Raw genomic sequence first — 16,188 nt, 5'->3', positions numbered from 1 at the left:
TGAACTGAAGATCAAGGACAACTTGGCTGACATAAATTCCCTTTGAAGGATGCAGGGTAAGATATTGTTTTTATACACCTCAAGGCTAGATATATAAGTAGATCTGACTATGGCCACAGTAGTCAGCTAAATAGTGGGATGTAAAGATATTGTGCATCAGAGGATACTCTCTTGTAAGTGTTGAAGGCTTTTGTTAATGTAAAGGCAGCATGAAATTTATCACAGGAACAGACTTGATGGCTGTTATTTGGCCATTCTTAAGTGACAGATATGATCCCTCATCTATCTCAGCTGATTTGATAAAGGGAGGAAAACATCTGTTTGCTATGTGATGTAATTAAACCAAAGCAACACTGGTTCACTATAAAACAAAGGACAGCTTTAGCTTCAGGTTAGTCTACTCTAGGTGCAACCGAGCAACCCTTAGCATATAAAAGCTACTACAGTTAAAGAACACGAAAGGAACATTGAAAGCTGTGAAGCGCTGCTGCAAAGAGTTGCAAGATGAACTCATTACAGGTTAAAGTGCTGAATTTTCTGGGAGGCTGGCTTTATAATGCTCTCTCTCCTTGCTCTCAGTGTTCCCTGATTCGTACCCAAAGTAGTGCCTTTGGCCAGACAGAGAACCAGGTCATGGATCTTGAGAATGAAGTTCACATTGAATAAGATCAAAGGACTTTGTCCCAGATTTATCAGGGAGTTGGAAATGGGCTATGAAGGTCTTGCCGTTCTAGGTCACTGGTCTGAATTGAGCCTGTCATTAGTGATGAAGGTGATAACTTTTGACAGCATATGTGAAAGAAGCTAGTGTTATTTGTACGGCCGAAGCACCTAGGAACCCCAGTCATGGAGTATGACCCCATTACAAACAGGACAAAAGGATGGTCCTTGCCCCAAAGAGCTTAATCTCATTCCATTTCATTCCTGCAATATGGTAACCATCCCCCACTCCCATGGACTTCAGTATCTTGTAGGACTGACTCCCTGACTGTCCTCAAAATATAAATGGCCAATCTGCACCTTATTAGTAAAACAAGTAGGAGATTTTTCAGACAAATAGCATGAGATTTTCAGAGAAAGAAGCTGAGCCACCCATCGTATTTCACATCTAATTTGCACATATAATTAAAACTCTATTCACAAACTGGGTAGTTGAATATGCAAATGGCCAGATAGAAAAATAGGCAGATAGGGTATATGTGCATATGAGCACAGATGGTCCAGAGGTTAGGGCACAAGCCTGGGACTTGGAAGACCTTGGCTTGAGTCCCTGCTCTTCCACAGGGTTCTTGTGTGACATTAGGCAAGTTATAGTCTTTCTGTGCCTCAATTCCTCATCTGTACCATGAGGCTGACAGCACTGCCCTACCTCATGTCGCTGTTATGAGGATAAATACATTCAGGATTGTGTGGTGCTCAGATGCCATGGTAACAGGGCCATATAAGTACCTAAAATAGACAGATTAATTGTGCATGCAGTTTTGAATACAGCCCTTGGTTTCTGACTTTGAAAATCTGCACTTCAGTTAGTATTAAGTTTTATAGGCCAAATGCTGGGGGTTTTTTCCAGTTACGAAGGTAAACATGGAGTACCTGCAGCCACACTTCCTTTTGTTTCCTGAATGCTCTTCCTACAGCAGCTACAGCTAATTCTCTCCAAGATAACCTTGAACTGCCTATTAATATAAAAGAAATAAAATTGTCATTACAGCTATGACACCTCAAATGACTCCAAGTTCAGATGGTTTCTAAGCTGAATTTTACAGAGCTTTTACAGATTCTTTAGCCCCTAAATTGCAAATCCAATATGATGTGCTGGAATTTATTAAACCTCCACAACCTTCTTTTATGGAGATGGATAGTCTCATTAGAAAAAAACCAGGCAAGGATGCAGAGTATGATAGCAGTTTAAGGCTAATTTCCCTAATTCATAATAGGTCCTAATTTCTGTCAAAGATATTGGGAAAAGTTATCCAACACAAAGTATCCCGGAGTCAAGGAGGACTTGCAACCATTTGGTATAGACGATGCCAGGATTTTCTGCAACATTCTTCTTTTGCGAACAAGCAACAGACTACTGTGGAAGCATGCTCTTTAGATGTTAAGAAAGCATTTGACAAAGTGGACTGGACTTTCCATGTCCCTTATTAAAATGGTTTGAATTTGATGCTAAATTTTATATCTAACATCATTAAAGCACAAGAATCCATCATCAAGAGCTAATTAATGGCACCCTTTCATCAACCATCCTTTCCTCAACTAGACAATGGTAACTCTCCCCCCACACTCCTTTGTACTGGTGAATCTTTGTCCACAGCTATTCAGTATAATCCAGCTAATAAGATTTGTCACTTTTATTGCAGAGTCCTTGAAGTTAAGGTTCCATTCCTCGGCACACACTCCATTCTTACTGAAGTCAAATGGGTGATGAAGGAGCTCAGTACCTCCCAATGGGTATGACATGTGAAGTTGGTGCAAGTCTTTCCATTGACCTTGGTTGAGGTCCCAAGTCAGCATTACGTGCAGATGATTTATTCCTATTTCCCTCAGACCCAGACACGACTTTCAAGACCTTCTCTTTCTTTCAATCTCTCTCATATTACAGGTTAGCCAGTCAACCAGGACAAATCAGAAATTGCCTCTTAATAAAAGTTAATATGCACATTGTACACAGATTTTCACAGACTACCTAGCACAAGAAGTCAAATATATGTGAATGCATTTTATGCCTGATCTCAATTCCACCCTACAGTGTGAATATTCCAGTATTACCTGACAGGGTAGAAGCCACTTCCTAATGAGCCACACTCAACCTCACCTGCTGGGGTTTGCTGGATATTATAAATATTGTGTAAGTTTCTCATCTTATCTATTCTCTCTGACTCTGTGAAATAATCTCTCTTACATTATAAAATATAGAATAATCTGCCCGAGGAAACAAAATGATGGTTAGCTGAAACAGGCAAGGAATATCATTGTATATGCATAATGCTATGCATACCATAGACATCAATATGTCCTTATTAAATTTCATATCAGTTAGTACATTGGAACAAATCACCAAGAAGATTCGTAGTACAATAAACAGCGCTTACGTTTTCTAAACAGCTGTTTAAAATATTGTACAGAACAGGAAAGACTCTTTTCAGCTACATTTCAGTCAGTGGATGCATTGTATTGTTGTGATGTGCATATTTAAGTGGATTTGTGCTTCTAAAAATTAACAAAGGGTTAACAGCTGGACTCCGGTGAATATTTAAATTTTAAAAATTCCAATAAGTCATTGAATATTTCCTATTTTGTGTACAGTATGTAACTACAAATATATAAACATGTACCAACTCCTTCTTGCTGCTTATTATAAAGGTTCAGTTTTATGTATGTGCACACGCATGGAGTATGCTACACAAAATGTTTCTCTTCTTCTTTTGTTTCTCTTTTGCAAACCAGTAAAGCCTCTTTAAACAGGAAGTGTTTAATTCATAAACCATTTTTCTAACATTCTTTTGTGGAAACCTATTTATACTGCAAAGAGGTACAATGAATTTCTTCCTTTTTTTAAAAAAAATTGTTTTTAAAGTCAACTCTATTGTAAAATAAGTACATGGGATGCTGATTAATCAATTCATTTGATCCTAATAGCTTTTTGGGGTACCATGTTATCACTATTAGTTTCAGGCTGAAAAAAAATACTCTGCCATTACCTGTAGCAAAAAAAGAAACCAAAGAGATCAAGAAGAAATCCAGTGTTATTCTTCGGTACACAGGCTGATTAGTGTAATGCCTCAATACTCTCATACATCTTATTACTGCAGAAAATCACCTGCATTACTTAATCTGTGAGTTTTTGGGGAGTGAGGGAGGGATAACAAAGAAATAAATGTATATTCTACAACCTGTGATAGGCAATAATTGATACCTCTGCTTAAAATGACCTCTCTTACCAATTTTTTGAATGTTAATACTTACTGTTTGCACTCTGCTGAGACAGCAGAGAGATCAAGGCTCCATCTTATATAAGAGTTGTTTGCTCAGAGTTGAATAGTTTCCCCTTTCACAGTCCTTTCATCAGCAAAAGTCTGTACTCACTAATCCGCCAACTTGTCAATCTGACACAGCTCAGTCAGATCTTGCTATAAGAGAGTCTCAGTAAGAATATTTACAAGGCAGATCACTTCTTTTTAAAAGGTGTAATAAGGGTTTCAGCTGTGGCTTCTTCTTGCAGCCACGGGAAGATATTTGAGATAAAGCAATTTTACTAGTTTGTGAACATTATCATTTCAGATTTAACCTTTTAAAAGCAGGATGTCTGTCAGTGTTGCACTAGGATTTATGTTGCCATAGGTATCACTGACCTTGTGACCCACGATTTTTTGTCCCAGAAGATTTCTACATTAGCCATGAGTTCAGAGCTATATCTATCCATCCATCTTCATGGCATCTGCTCACTGGCTCAAGGGAGAGGTGATTTTTATGATTGTTTGATTGATGTTGCAATGTTCGGGAGGATATAACGTGTTTGAAACTAAGTATACATGCCATAAGGATTATTTTTCAGTTCCTTGCTCCCAGATCAGAAGGGGATGGGAGTGCTGTGGAGGCAGCCCACAAGACAGCAGCTCCTGGATGAGGGCAAAAGCAGCTTGGTTCTTTGACAAGCTAATCTCAACAGTGGCTGATTCAAATGGCACTGATGGGCTCTGGAAGGGATCTCCATCCACCCATTCTTCAGCTGAAGCCAGGGTCACCGAAACACAGAGGAGTGGTGGGGTGGTAAAGTGAAAATGGAAAGATCGCCAGGGTGCTCACAACCTCTCAAAATATTTCACATTCGCTGCATGAATAATCAAGTAAAAAGCTTAAGAGAATATTGAAGTGAAGCAAGAAGTATGAGTATCCTAGGCCTCAGGTTTGAAGCACTTAACTTGAAGAATCCTGGCCCCATTGAAATCAGTGGCAAAACTCCTATTGGCTTTAGTGGGATCAGGGTTTCCCCCCTAAACTTCTCTGGAATCACAGGTTCATATCCTGGAACTATACCTTCAGCTTTTATCCTTCCCATGCAGGTACAGATGAGTATCATGGACTTTCCTGTGGCCATCTATCAACTGATACATTTGAAATCAGAGATCTGGTCTGCTCTGAAAGGACGTTGGCGATCCTGTGGCACTTTTTGTAAGGTTAGAGGTTTACCCTGGTGTTAAACCTCCCTTTGCAACAACCTCCCTGTTATGCAACAATCTGCCATATTTCCTACATGCACTAGACTGTACATCATCTTCAGGAATATACCCTCCAGTTAAGTTATAAGTGAGGCAAGACAAGGTCAAAATAGGGAAGACCAAACTTGGCAATGTTTGACCATTAGTATATAAATATCTTCTCAGTCTCATTATGGGAGTATCTCCTCAAACACATTTCTGGTTTTTAATATAACCCAACATGTACAATTATAGGAATTTAAGATATGAAAGAAAATAGATCTAGCCAATGAAATAAGTTAGATTCTAGTTCCTCCCTCTTTTATGCAAGTTCTTAAGTTCTTAATTTCTGTAATTTAAGATATGAAAGAAAATAGATCTAGCCAATGAAATAAGTTAGATTCTAGTTCCTCTGTCTTTTATGCAAGTTCTTAAGTTCTTAATTTCTGTAAATACAGTCCTATATTATCATCAATAAATTGTACAGAGGAACAGACAAAGTACATCTTGAGCGCCAGGTTTTAATAATCCTGGAACCATCCCAGTCTACATCTTTCACTGAAAATTCCAACTGCTTCACAGACAGTGGACAACAGCCTTATATGTGGCTTGTCCCTAGTTCATCATATTATATCCATTTATATTATTGTCATTGAATCTCCTTTTAGAAAAATAATCGTTGATGGAATTTGTCACCTTGAGCAACGGCTGACTTCAGCTACCATGGCAGCTCAGAGGCAAACAGACAACACTTCAGATATCGAGAACCCAAGTCAGATAGGGCTTTACAAACCAAACACACATTGAACTGCAACAAGAAGTCAATAGTAAGTCACTGGAGGAGGCAAAGGATGGGTTTAATATCCCCTCTGCCTAACATAGAACAAGCAATAGTATCCTAATGTGACCTTGTGTAGAAAGCATTGCACTAATCCAATCTAGTAGTTAAAAAGGCAGGATCTCCAATTATTTAGATATTTATATGCCTTGTATTTCTATGCCTGTGGTAACTGAGAACCTCAGATATAAATAAATTTATCATCCCAAATGAAATTGGGAAGCACAGGCACCAGCTTCCAACTTTTCCTGAGGGTGCTCAACCCCTGCTCAGCCCCCACTCCACCCCTTCCCCCAAACCCCCACCCCGCCCCACTTCTTCCCACCCCACTCCACCCCCTCCTCACCTTTTCCTTACCTCTTTCTGCCCAGTTCCTCCCCTTCTCCCAAGCGCACGCCATCCCTGCGCCTCCCCATTCTACCCCTCTCCTCCCCGCAGTGCCACTTGGATGCCACAGAACAGCTGATCTATAGCAGGTGGGAGGTGGGAAGGAGGGGGAGGAGTTGATTGGCAGGGCTGCCAGTGGGTGGCAGGCATTGGCGGGGGGCGGGGGAGGGAGGAGGAAGCTTGGTTACCAGTGTGTGCTAAGCACCTAGTTTTTTTCCATGGGTGCTCCAAATCTGCCCTTTAACAATTGGATATAAAGCTCTCTTCTTTCTCTAAGGCTTTTTTTCATTCCAAGTAGCTGTTTATTTGGTTTCCTGTACTACCTTTTAGAGCCCTCACTCCCTGCCTCATTATTCAGTTGTGTATGAGGTCTAAGCAGATTCATAGATTCATAGATACTAAGGTCAGAAGGGACCATTATGATCATCTAGTCTGACCTCCTGCACAACGCAGGCCACAGAATTTCACCCACCCACTCTTGCGAAAAACCTCTCACCTATGTCTGAGCTATTGAAGTCCTCAAATCATGGTTTAAAGACTTCAAGGAGCAGAGAATCCTCCAGCAAGTGACCTGTGCCCCATACCACAGAGGAAGGCAAAAAACCTCCAGGGCCTCTTCCAAACTGCCCTGGAGGAAAATTCCTTCCCGACCCCAAATATGGCGATCAGCTAAACCCTGAGCATATGGGCAAGATTCACCAGCCAGATACTACAGAAAATTCTTTCCTGGGTAACTCAGATCCCACCCCATCTAACATCCCATCACAGGCCATTGGCCTATTTACCATGAATATTTAATTACCAAAACCATGTTATCCCATCATACCATCTCCTCCATAAACTTATCGAGTTTAATCTTAAAGCCAAATAGATCTTTTGCCCCCACTGTTTCCCTTGGAAGGCTATTCCAAAACTTCAAGTCTAAACTTCCTGGTGGCCAGTTTATATCCATTTGTTCTTGTGTCCACATTGGTACTGAGCTCAAATAATTGCTCTCCCACTCCGGTATTTATCCCTCTGATATATTTATAGAGAGCAATCATATCTCCCCTCAACTTTCTTTTAGTTAGGCTAAACAAGCCAAGCCAAGCTCCCTGAGTCTCCTTTCATAAGACAAGTTTTCCATTCCTCGGATCATCCTAGTATCCCTTCTCTGTACCTGTTACAGTTTGAATTCATCCTTCTTAAACATGGGAGATCAGAACTGCACACAGTATTCCAGGTGAGGTCTCACCAGTGCCTTGTATAACGGTACTAAAGCCTCCTTATCCCTACTGGAAATACCTCTCCTGATGCATCTCAAGACCGCATTAGCTTTTTTCACAGCCATATTACATTGGCGTCTCATAGTCATCCTATGATCGACCAATACTCCAAGGTCCTTCTCCTCCTTCGTTACTTCTAATTGATGCGTCCCCAGCTTATAACTAAAATTCTTGTTATTAATCCCTAAATGCATGACCTTACACTTCTCACTATTAAATTTCATCCTATTAATATTACTCCAGTTTACAAGGTCATCCAGATCCTCCTGTAGGATATCCCGGTCCTTCTCTAAATTGGCAATACCTCCCAGCTTTGTATCATCCGCAAACTTTATTAGCACACTCCCACTTTTTGTGCCAAGGTCAGTAATAAAAAGATTAAATAAGATTGATCCCAAAACTGATCCTTGAGGAACTCCACTGGTAACCTCCCTCCAGCCTGACAGTTCACTTTTCAGTAGAACCCGTTGTAGTCTCCCCTTTAACCAATTCCTTATCCACCTTTCAATTTTCATATTGATCCCCATCTTTTACAATTTAACTAATAATTCCCCATGTGGCACGGTATCGAACGCCTTACTGAAATCTAGGTAAATTAGATCCACTGCGTTTCCTTTGTCTAAAAAATCTGTTACTTTCTCAAAGAAGGAGATCAGGTTGGTTTGGCACGATCTACCTTTTGTAAAACCCTGTTGTATTTTGTCCCAATTACCATTGACTTCAATGTCCTTAATACTTTCTCCTTCAAAATTTTTTCCCAGACCTTGCATACTACAGATGTCAAGCTAACAGGCCTATAGTTACCCAGATCACGTTTTTTCCCTTTCTTAAAAATAGAAACTATGTTAGCAATTCTCCAATCATACGGTACAACCCCTGAGTTTACAGATTCATTAAAATGCTTGCTAATGGGCTTGCAATTTCATGTGCCAATTCCTTCAATATTCTTGGATGAAGATTATCTGGGCCCCCTGATTTAGTCCCATTAAGCTGTTTGAGTTTCGCTTCTACCTCAGATATGGTAATATCTACCTCCAGATCCTCATTCCCATTTGTCATGCTACCATTATCCCTAAGATCCTCTTTAGCCTTATTAAAGACTGAGGCAGAGTATTGGTTTAGATATTGGACCATGCCTAGATTATCCTTGATCTCCACTCTATCCTCAGTGTTTAGCGGTCCCACTTCTTTCTTTGTTTTCTTCTTAGTTATATGGCTATAGAACCTTTTACTATTGGTTTTAATTCCCTTTGCAAGGTCCAACTCTACTTGACTTTTAGCCTGTCTCACTTTATCCCTACATGTTCTGACCTCAATGAGGTAGTTTTCCTTGCTGATCCCTCCCATCTTCCACTCCCTGTATGCTTTCTGCTTTTTCTTAATCACCTCTCTGAGATGCTTGGTCTACAACTCCTGCCTATGAATTTTATTTCTTTTGGCCCAATCCTCCAATTTGTCTAGGTCCTTCTGTATCCTATCCCTCCCCTCCAGCGTATCTACCACTCCTCCCAGTTTAGTATCATCCGCAAATTTGCTGAGAGTGCAATCTACACCATCCTCCAGATCATTTATGAAGATATTGAAGTTGTCCCCTACAACCATTTCTTCTATGAGGTCCTCAGTACTCACCAAAACCAAATCTAAAATGGCATCCCCTCTAGTCAGTTCAGCAACTACTTGATGAATGAATCCATCAGCTATCGCATCTAGGAAAATCTGAGCCCTATTATTATTACTAGCACTTGTCCTCCAGTCTATATCTAGGAAGTTAAAGTCTCCCATGATCACACAGTTTCCATTAGTATTTACTTTATTAAAAACATTAAAAAGGGCTCTATCCATATCCAGATTAGATCCCGGCGCTCTATAGCACACCCCAAGCACTATCCCAGGGGAGGCTCTCATAGTTTTCTTCCCCAATGTAATTTTTGCTCAGACGGACTCTGTCTTATCCATTCCATCGCTTCTTATTTCTTTACATTCCACCTCATCATTGATATACAATGCTACTCCACCACCTTTATTTCGGTCTTTCCTAAACAGCACATACCCTTCAATACCTGTAGTCCAGTATTATGGTATGACTACTATTCCACCATGTTTCTGTTATCCCTATAATATCTGGTTTCACTTCCTGCACCAGTAGCTCTAGTTCCTCCATTTTGTTACCTAGGCTCCTTGCATTGGTGTACAAACATCTTAATTTTTGCTGTTTGGCCTCACTCACATTCTGTACCCTATTAGGCACGGTCATTCTACAGCCAGTATAACCTATTAGACTGGTATCCACACTGCCCTTCCCCCTTATATACATTCTCCTACCCCAGATAGTTAAGCCTTTCTTAACCAAAAAGGTTTCTGGATCATGTCAGTCATTTGACATATTCTGCTCAATCATAGCACTGTGTTTAGTCAAACCTGGAGCTCAAAAATAGTTCCAATTTTAAAGGCTGCCCCTTGTGAGCTCCTGTTGTCACAGCTGTTTGACACATCATCTTCTTGAATAAGAGAGCCTTGTAATGTAGTTGAGCAGTGACCTATCTTTGGGTACTTTGCGACACACCAGAGAAAAATACCCAAGCACTTATGAAAAAGGGCAGTGGAGTGTCAGAACCACATGAAAGATCTTGGAGCAAGTCAGTTTCACAATGAAAACAAGTGTGCTCAAAGTAAATGTGAATCAAGCTTTTCAAATGAGCAAACATGGGCCCCAAACACTTAAGTATGTGCATACCTCTCCTCACATTAGTGGTCCTACTGAAGTACAGTTATGCATGTGCTTAAGAGTTTGCAGGATTGGATCCTCTGTATTTGTGTGTGGAACAGAAGCTGTAGGGGGAGGAGTAGTTCCACATCTGCAGCATTTTTCTCAGCTCTTCAAAATCTTCACCATAGGGTTCCCCCTCTGGAGGTATAAGGAGCAGGGATAGAAGGCCTCTCTGGACTCCTCCAGATTTCCCCTTCTCCCCTTGTTAACCTTACAAGATAACATAGTGCAAGTTACAGACCTACGCTATCTTGACATGTCCAGTCTTCATCTCCATGCTGGGGTAACCTACTGTGAAGGTCCACACGTCTATCTGTGCACATGTGTTCATCACTATGGTGTTGTAACGCTCTGTGCCATGTTTAGTTTTTAGTAGGGACATTACCGATTAAAACTGGAGAAGATGGGCTTCCAGTGGTTCCTATGACTGAAGTGCAAGTTAAAACTGACTTTGGCAGGTTTAATTTTTGTTGGTTATTTTCAAGGGAAGGGACTAAGACAGAGGGGAGAAATATGAATAACGTGTCTATGTGTTTCTCAGACTTTTCTTATGCCTCTGCCCCTGCACTCTTCCCTATGATGCAACACCCCGGGCTCTGAAAAGCTGTTTTCCCCAACTAGAAAATATACCACAGGGGTATAAGTAAGTCAAAGTTGAGTTACACAGCATTTTATCAATGCATGTCTTGCAAATGAAGGCAGAATTGACCGCCATATATCTGCTGCCATATTAGGCATGCCAGTGCCAGTCTTAAGAGACACAAATATCATGGTAACAGAAACAAACAAAGCAACCTAGTTGAGGTTTCTACTTATACCGTCCCACCATTCTTTATACACTAGAACACTGATTACAAACATAGGGTCTAAAGGCACACATGTAACTCACCTTTTCCTATAAGGATGAGAGCAATAGTGATAGCCTATGAGAGAAAGGATGGTCTTTTACTTACTACACTAGACTGGGGGGTGAGATATATAGCTTCAGTTCCCCATCTGTAAAAGATGGATAATATTTAATCTCTGTTATACTTCGTCTGTCTTGCCTATAAATCCCATGGCCTGTATTAGCAGGTGATTTCAATGGTCCTCTCTGATTTTACAATCTATTAATCTATTTACATTGCAAGTTCTTTGAGGCAGGGATTCTCTCTTACTATGTTTGTGCAGACCCCAGTACAATAGGGTTTAGGGGAGTTACGACCATATAAATTAACTATTATAACTTTCAGAAAGATTATACTGCTTCAGGCAGGAACAAAGGGTAGTTTGGGGGTTCTGTTCATCAGCCAAAGCAAAGTATTTTCTAGAGAAAGCACAACAACATCTAATAATATTAAGTGTGTATGGAAACAAATCTAAGGACATGATTCCCTACTATTGCATTCCAGTTAAACCAACAGAGGTACACCTGCATAAAACTGAAGAAGAAGAAGCACAGCAGGGGGAGCAAAGCTTTAGAGGTTTAACAGAAATGTGACATTTCTTCCTTTTTTTGCTAACGGAGGGGTTGTAACAAATTCTTGGCCAAATTATTCTTGTTTTAGACAGCACTACACTGGCTGGCCATTAATACTTTATTCTGAGGGCTTGTTTAGTATATGTAGGGGCTGCCATTTCTAATTGCTTCTTAGTGCAGAAAATGGTAAGTGCCTCCTTACCCTAGAAATAAATCTAAAATGTGTCCTTGACAATACAGTTCCCTGATTATCATTTCTCTGAGTTGAAATATGGAGATGGAAGATTAAATGGAGTTTAATGAAACAGCTATGTTGAGGATCTTTAGACTCCTGAATACCCATTGATAACGTAAAGAAATAGACTTAACTATACTGCATTTGGACTAGAAGGGTGCATATAATGAGCCCCATATAAGTCTCATCTTTCTCAGTGAGTGTACATAGGCATAAAAGTGATGAAAGTATATGCCCATGTAAACTTTAGTCGTGTGAATTGCGTGTGAAATGCAGCAGTCTGCAAGCAGCTAAAATCGATTAAAACCTCTTTTGGCATTTTAAAAATTCTGATTTACATCAGTTTTCTTCTTATTTTAGTAATCCTTTTTTTTAAAAAAAAAATCTTGAATACACATAAGTGCCTCACTTAAAAATCCTCCCCGCAAATAGTCATGTGAAAGTTTTATGCAAGAGTCATTCTATGAATGTGCAGACAAATAAAAATCCCACGCATGAGTGAAAACGTGATTGTGAAAATGTCTTGTGTGACACAAGGAAAGAGTCTCTCAGAGCCACACTACTAAAATGCATTTTATTTTATATAATGCAAGCTTGGCATTTCTTATCATGAGACTGAATGAGTTATCAAATCAAATCTTTCCCATATGTGAATTTCCTTTTAATCACCTACAACGGATTTGCGTATTTTCCTTTCACTAAATTAAAGCAAATAAACTGATTAATCTTTTTCAGATTACACTAATAGTTTGCAATTCATTTATTCTTGTTAACAGTGTTCAAACTAGAGAGAGGCTGGAGAAGTGTCTTTTTGTCTAGGGTAGATCATTCCCGTCATAGGATACTACTAACAACCCTGTCCAGAGATGGCTTTTTGCCCTTGATTCTGCCCATCTCGATCACATTCCCATTAACAAAACACTGACATACACTCTCAGTATGCTGCATTTCATGGGACACCACACATTTAGACAAATATCAGGGAGGGAAAGGAGGGCTGATCACCCCCCTCTCCCCAACTTTTGCCTCTCTCCCACTGATCTTAAGTGGTTGCTTACATGCAAACACTGCTGCCTCCAGGGCCAGTGGAGCATCCCTGTCCTCTGCACACAGACCTGTTATTAGTAGGTTTGGGCTCCCTCTATCTGCCTCTCTGTGGGCCCCCATCCCCACTCATACCACCTATGAGGGAAGGGAAAGCAGGGGAAATCGTGTATGCAATAGACGGAGATGGCAAGCATGCAGACAATGTATTGTTCTCTTTTCCAGCCCTAAGCAGGGGGGTAAAACTGTGATTGCCAAGAAGCAGCAGAAGGGAAAAAATTGTGGGGAACAATGGAGAAAGAGGGAGCAAGTGAGGGAGAGACTATGGGGTAATGTACGGGAGAGATTGGGAAGCCATGGAGGTGTCTAATGACAATGGGATGGAATGATGTTCCGCATTTGACAGCAGGTCTGGGAAACCAAAGAGGTGATTATTAAGTGGGTTCTAGGTGGTTGCACCAGAGTAGCTTGCCGCAGCACATGCCAGTTGCAGGGCATTGTAAGCACTCCGGGAGATACTAATACTACTGGCAATTTTACTGAGCCTCATTCACCATCACCCAACACCTTCCCTCTTCCTCCGACTGAAGGTTTTTTAGGACCAAATTTAAATGCTGTCTGAAGCTCATAGGTTGTGTTCTTTTCCACCACTGCTCTGTTTCACAGTGATCAGCCTTGTGAAGAGGAGAAGTGTTGGCCCTCATGGGAGACATTTGAGTCAGAAAAACTGACATTGATGGTATTATCTAGAGACTGATAGGTCAAGCTGCACCCCTGGTGCTGTGCTACTCACCAAGACCACATCGTTTCATGCTGTACAGTTCAAGCCGCCTAGCTATAAGTCAGCCTATCACTATAGACACTGGCAATCAGAATCTAATCCTGCCTCTTTTCCTGCTCCTCCTGATTAGTAAAGCCTCTCTCTGTGTGTGTTTTTGTGGCTAACACAGGGCAGCACTGGCCCCTTAAGAGGAAGCAGGGTATAATGCATCTGTGACTTGTCAGCTGCCTCCCAATTAGGACTTGAGAGAAGACAGAAGGATTTGGTGAGGCTGAGTTGCCTGACAGTGTAAAGTGGAGAAGCCAGGAAAGGGCAGGTGAGAACTATCTGGGCAAGGCAGGGATGCTGTAGGAAGTGGAAAGTTTCCAAGCCCTCCCTAGGAACAGGGAGGAATTGGTTAGGAGACCAATGGAGCTAGCTTGCTGACCTTCCTGAGTCAGACAGCCAGTGCTGGGAGGCTGAACAGGGCTGAGTTGTGGGACTGTGTCTGGGTAGAAAAGTCATGAGCCTGATCACTCTCAGGTAGATGGCCAGGAGAGTGGGGCCCTGGAACAAGGGCAGGAAGGAACTGGGAACTGAGAGCTGGTGGACTCACAGGTGGTGACTGACCTGGAAGCGATGTCTCTAGAGAGTTGAATAGAAAATGGCCACCCTCTGATACGTTTTACTGCAGGAGTTGAGAGAGTGGCTTTACAATGAGGGTTCTATGGATTACTGATGTGTACATGACTGAAGTGGGACTTTGTATTGGACAGGGAGAGAAACTATTCTTTTTATGGCTGAACTGAGGAGAAACTGAGGTAAGTGCACTTGTCATGCCATGGCCTGCTGTAGGAAGATGCTCCATGTAGGGTCACCTTATCAGAGTCCCTTGCTGGCAAAAATCATTAGTGAACCAGTCCTGAGGGGATTTCCCCTGCCACTTTCCACGTACAGGAAAAAGTCCTTGGGAAATAGGGCACATAGAAACTGACACAATTTAATATATCTGAACATTACATTCCCTTCCAGTGTGGACGGGGGACAGACTTTCAAAACAGCACACCACATTAGAACTGAGAGACTCTGAACAATTTGACCATAAGTTTTAGAACTGGAACCTTGGGAGGGTGGCGGGTAAATGTATTAGAAAACCTGACTGTCACTTGGGTACATAAATGCAAGCAGAGAACTTTTGAAAATCTCCTTTCGCCCTGGGGAAAAATGGAAATGCTTGTCATGTGGAAGAGTCCTTCATACCTACCCTACCTCTACCCCATATACAATTTACCTGAATTTAATACTTCATTTACAATTCTCCCAGACATCTGAAAAGCAATGACGCCAGGCACTTACCCAGTCAACACTTTTGATGGAGTGTGTATCTGGAGAATACAACATTCATCATCTTTTCAAAGCATTCATCTAGCACACACAAATGAGGCCAGAGTTTCAGAAGAGCTGAGATCCCGTTCAGACACATAAGTGTATAGATCTGAAGGCCAGAGGGGACCATTATGATCTTGTCTGACCTTCTGCATAACACAAGTCATAGACCCTCATACAGTAATCTCAGCAAAAGGCCTGCAACTTCTGTTTGAGCCCTAGAATATATTTTTAAAAGATGTCTTTAAATCAAGACTGGACATCAAGTGATTGCACAACCCACCATGACCCTAAGTAAGTTGTTCCAATGGCAAAGTACCTTCACTGTTAAAAGAAGTGAAATATGTGTCTAAAGTGCTTGGCACGCAGCAGCTGCCATTGAAATCTGACCCTGTTTGATTATCCATGAAACATGCAATTTTGAGTAGGCAAAAAGGTATTAAAATATCCATTTGCCCCAAGAACATATTCCCATAATTTAATCTACCATTGCATTCTAGTTAAACTCCCTACATGGAGTTTAGCTCCTAATTCCATCAAGCTCCTGTAGCCACATCAGACCCCCTTCCTCACCCCTCAGGTCACAGACAAGAACCAACCTGCTCCTTTTATCTAAGCCTGTTGAGCTCTGATTGGCTGCTTCTATGTAGCCTCTCTAGGCAGGCCTGGAGGACCCACCTTCCCTGCTCCTTTTCTGGGGCGAGGTGTGGTAGGACCAGAGGACCTCCAGCAGGGGGCCTCAAAGAGCCAGATGCCCCCCATCACAATACCACCTAGCATAATCGGGTTCTGGTCCATGACTGGAACTCTTAGATTTTATTGAAATACAAGAATAATACTGTTTCC

This window comes from Eretmochelys imbricata, chromosome 10, assembly GCF_965152235.1.
Source record: "Eretmochelys imbricata isolate rEreImb1 chromosome 10, rEreImb1.hap1, whole genome shotgun sequence".
Taxonomy (NCBI): domain Eukaryota; kingdom Metazoa; phylum Chordata; order Testudines; family Cheloniidae; genus Eretmochelys; species Eretmochelys imbricata.
The sequence above is the reverse complement of the archived record's forward strand: the minus strand, read 5'-3'. Positions refer to the sequence as shown.